The 5,041-nt window shown below is 35.0% G+C and overlaps 1 pseudogene; it reads left to right on the top strand.

Moving 5' to 3' along the window:
* Positions 1–1,084: 1,084 nt before the first annotated feature.
* LOC125201812 (transcription factor TCP20 pseudogene) lies at positions 1,085–2,402 on the top strand (annotated as a pseudogene).
* The last annotated feature ends 2,639 nt before the right edge of the window (positions 2,403–5,041 follow it).

Raw genomic sequence — 5,041 nt, forward strand, 5'->3', positions numbered from 1 at the left:
TTATTTTGTTATTTTAAGTCATTAGATCACCAAATTCAGTGATATATAATTGGTTATTGTTAGTGTTTAGATCATAAGTATCTGAATATAACTATATACGCCAGGTTAGAGTATATGACAGAGTTGAGGATTAATCTAAATCTTATATCAAAACTAAAGTCGAATATGATTCATTCGATCAAAAAATATAAGGGATGAATATAATTTGTTACGAATTCACTATATATACACGAACAAGGCATCACAAGAGTAAAATTGCAAGTGTACAATACATATATAGTACAATTTAAAAATACACATATTTTTTTACTATAGAGTATTATATTATTAAACTTAGATCGTTATATATATTGTAATTGGGTCATTATATCACTGCAATGTGCTTCATTGTGTCATATTCATTATTGCAAATTCGAAGAACCACTTACATACATTTTTCCGACGTCGTATACATTGAACTTAGGTCATTATATACATTTACTTTGATCATAGTATCACTTCAATGAAGATAATTAAACTACATGTCAACATAAATAGATATGAATTACTGCATTTTTTCATGCAAAGTTCTTCGTCCAAATATATGGTATATGAAAAATAATTTAAATCAATATTGTCCGATTAATTATCCTTGTGTAGAGGCTATCTTTTAGTATGATAGTACTTGGTTATATTCTGTTCCATTCTCCATCTATATATATATTTTCTAGTAATAAAAAAATAATTAAATCCTAATGAAATGAATGCTTCTTAAACACTTTATAATTATTGATTTTGTGTTTCACTATTGATGCAATCAATAATTACAGTTCTATATATAATATAATCTTGCAAACTTATAAATTTAGGCTGATTTGTAAAGAGAAAAAAAGTTCTCATCCAAAACAAGAGAATAGCCAAAACCCTGAATAAGTGAACAGTGCAAAAGTGGCACTGTATAAGCAGGATCCAGTTTTATTTTTATTTCGAACAAAGATGCCATTTCTGCATTGGGATTTCAACATTTTACCTTTTGTCCTTCACATTCCTTTACCTTTTGCAATAAAGCAAAAAATACCTTAAATAAAAATTAAACCTTGAATACCACTCAAAAATAAATAAAAAAATTAAAAACTCACACAGCATCCTTCCCCTGTTTCAATTTCCCCCTTTTCTCCTTCAAGTCTTCCCACCTTCTTCAATCAATCAACTCCTCACACACTCCAAAAACTTCAACCAAAACGATGCTCGAATCTTGAAATCTCACACAAGTCTTCGATAAATCAAAAAGGGTGAGAATAAAAAACGTTTCTTGATGGATCCGAAGAGCTCTAAGCTGCCGCAGGAGATGGTGAACAACAACAACAACGGAGAGAACAGAGAGGTGAATAATTTGCAGATTGTGGTAGTCGAGAAGGACGACTCGAAGAAGCACGCGCTCGGTCCCAAGCGGAGCTCCAACAAGGATCGCCACACCAAAGTCGAGGGCCGCGGCCGCCGAATTCGGATGCCGGCCCTCTGCGCCGCCAGAATTTTCCAATTGACCCGAGAATTAGGGCACAAATCCGACGGCGAGACCATCCAGTGGCTGCTGCAGCAGGCCGAGCCCTCCATCATCGCCGCCACGGGGACCGGCACCATCCCCGCCTCCGCTTTAGCCGCTGCCGGCGCCGCGATTTCCAGCCAGCCCACCTCGATTTCGTCGGGCCTTCACCAGAAAATCGAAGAATTGGGGGTTAATTTGGGCGGGAGCCGGAGCCCCTGGCCTGTGATTGGGGCCAATTTGGGGAGGCCGAGCACGGGACTATGGCCGCCCCCGGGGTTCGGGTTTCATACATCCTCATCCTCTGCGGCGTCGTCTGGTCCGTCAATGGCGGCGGCGGAGAATCCTAGCTATCTCCAGAAAATGGGTTTCGCCGGATTTGAGCTGCCCGGGGGGAATATGGGGCCCATGAGTTTCACCTCAATTTTGAGCGGGGGCAGCGGTCAGCAGCTGCCCGGATTGGAGCTTGGATTGTCACAAGATGGAAATATTGGAGTGCTGAATTCTCAAGCATTTGGGCAGTTTTATCAGCAGATGGCGCCGGCGGCGCGTGTCTCCCACCACCATCTAAATCATCATCAGCAGCAGCAGCCTCACCAACAACAGCAGTCGCCGAAGGATGATGATTCTCAAGAATCAGGGCAGTAGATTTGGCTGAAAAACTGAAACTTTAATACTGAAAAAAATGGTTGCTTTGGTTTTTTTGGGAATGAATTGTGAGGGTGATTGGTTTTTCTTTTTTCTTTAATTTTTTTTTGTTGCATTAGTGTAAAAAATCTCAAGAATGATAGATATGTTCATCCTACCCTCAGATAGATACCAATTTATTTTAGTTTCTGGCTCTTCTTCTTCTCTGCAATACATCCAATTTGTTCTTGCCTTCTTGATCCTGTATGTGTAAATTGCTGAGGTTTTAGATGTTGATGTTGTTACAGAATTGTTAAGGCATCAATTAGTTTGGTTTTCTGAGGTTATTTTCTTGGTTGGTTCAAGGCATCTTTCTTTCACATATAGGGAAGTGAAACCATAGAACAAGAGTGTTGCCATGTTTTTCTGAAAATCTGTCCTAGCTTTTTAGTTAAGAAGACTCATGCTGAGGCAGTTTCTTGTCTCCCCACTCATCTTGCCACTTCAGGTTTGTTCTCTTAGATCTTGTGTGTAAGTTTTGTGAGGATGGTGTTATTTGAATTAGGCTGCATTTAGGTGCTTTGTTGTTGGTTCAATACATTATTGTATGATGAGAAGTTTGCGGTTTGTAAACATGTCTAAATTGGTGCAAAAAAGTGACCAGTGCCTAATCCACACAAAATGTTATACTTTTCTGGGATATTAGTAGTGAATCTTGAGCTAATTGTATGACATACATGGTCTGTCAACATTTTGCTCTTCGTTCTTGGAAAATGTTCGACTGGGATGATGGACACAACGAATGATCCGATTCTTGATCTTCAAATTACTGTATTTTTGGACCTAAGTAGAACCCTTAACAGCTTGCTTCCAGCAATAGACTCTGATTAAACCCCGTGTGGAATTATTAGTTGTTGCTTTCATTCATTCGAGTAGGCTTGATCCACACAACAGTCTCAGGCTCTCAGCCGAGTGGATTCTGGAAAAAGGCAAGCTTGTGTTTTTCGCGCTTATTTTCTCTTTCAACTGCGCAATATCCTTCTCCTTCAATGGCACCGGAGTGAATGATTTCTTGTTTACTAGTAGAAAGAGTGATGTTTTGATGATCCATTAGGTCTGTTGTGTTTTGCAATTTTTCACATATATCTCTAGATGAACAAATTTATCCAAGAATAGAAGCATGTGTGAAATTCAAACTTCCCAAAAGCCAAAAATAGAAAGAAGAAAACAATAAAAAAAATGGTCTGTTTGAAACAGAAACTGGGACTGAGAAATCAAGAGGATGTGGGTGTCATTGTTATTTGTGGAAAGGAAGTTATGATTTGTTTCTTGAGTTCATGTTTTTCCCCATTAGATATGGGCACACATCTTTCAGATGTCTATTAATTTGAATGTAACATATTTTAATGGAGAGAGGATGATGGTGCATTTGCTATAAATGACTAGTCCTCTTCATTGCATCAATAAATGCCAAGGTATTATCTTTAAAATATGTGGTGGCTCTCCATATTGAATCTGCATTGAGTAGTTTTTCCCATTTTCAGTTTTAAACTTTTTACTTATGTCAATCAATAGTAAATGTTTTATTCATTAAAAGGAGAAGGGGACTACTTTTGGATGTTGATTTGACGAAAAGTCTTGCGAGGTCAACTCTAGTTCCGGAAAGTCAACCTAACTAATTCTCAACAACGCATGAATTGAGCTGTATACACGAAAGTGAATAAATTTAGACTTTCTAATTAAGAGGATTTGGTTCGGTATTGAAACCACGCTACATTCAATGGAAAAAGTCTAAAGATTGAGTTCTTTATCTCGAGATTCGAGCAATATACATATTATAAGTGGATGCATTCGAATTATCTAATCATACTTCACTCAGAAACGTCCTTGCTATAGGATGTGGCTGGTTAAAAGACCATCAATGACAGTTTGAAATTGACTATTAGGTCAAAATCATAATCGGCAGACCAACTTTCTTCTATTTATAGGACTTACTAAATTAAAAAAAAAAACATAATTAGAAAGTAAAGACTGAAAAATAAAGGAAAATAACTTGTATTCAAATTTAATATTTAAAGTTAGACTTTAAAATCTTTAAATTTCTCTTACCTACATTTTACAAGAAATAGACTAGTGACCTCTTATGATCTTAAAATCTACCACGCCATCTACAATATAAAAGATGAAGTTATTTATAAACGTAATGTGAATCAGTGACAAATAACTGTATTAACATATAAAACTTTTTTTTATCATACTACAAATTAGTTTAAGTATCTTTTTCAATATACAAATTTTAAAATTTCATTGTAACTGATGCATGGAGCATGCCACTTTATCTTTTATACAATGGAATTTTTCTTTTCATTTTTTATTTGAGAAAAGAGAAGGGAACTACGATCATTCTTGTTATAGAGACCTTTCCAGTTTAAATATTTATAAAGATAGTACTATTATATTTTATAGACATCAGACTCAGTTTTAAACATATAATATCACGAAACTATCAATATTACATGATTTAGTCAGATTGTAATTACACTAGTAATGGGAATTACACACATTTCAATTTTTACATGATATGCTACATACCTTATACGAGCATCCTATGTAAGAACCGTTTTATTAAATGCATGTTTAGTGCTATTTGTTTTGTTTTATATATTTAATTTTATTCTAATATAAATATTTTTTAATTTATTTATTTTTATTAGAATCAAGCTTGATATGTTTTTTTATGTTATTTCATTCATTTATGTGAAGTTATATAGAAAAAACAAACAAATTAAAGGTTTGATTTTTATGAATTTTATCAAATTAAAAATGTGAAATAACATTTATTTTAATATATTACAATCAAATTAAATACCACTCCTATTATATAAAATGAAA

Source organism: Salvia hispanica, chromosome 2 (assembly GCF_029641045.1).
Source record: "Salvia hispanica isolate PSC_SH4W2 chromosome 2, Shi_PSC_v1, whole genome shotgun sequence".
Classification (NCBI taxonomy): domain Eukaryota; kingdom Viridiplantae; phylum Streptophyta; class Magnoliopsida; order Lamiales; family Lamiaceae; genus Salvia; species Salvia hispanica.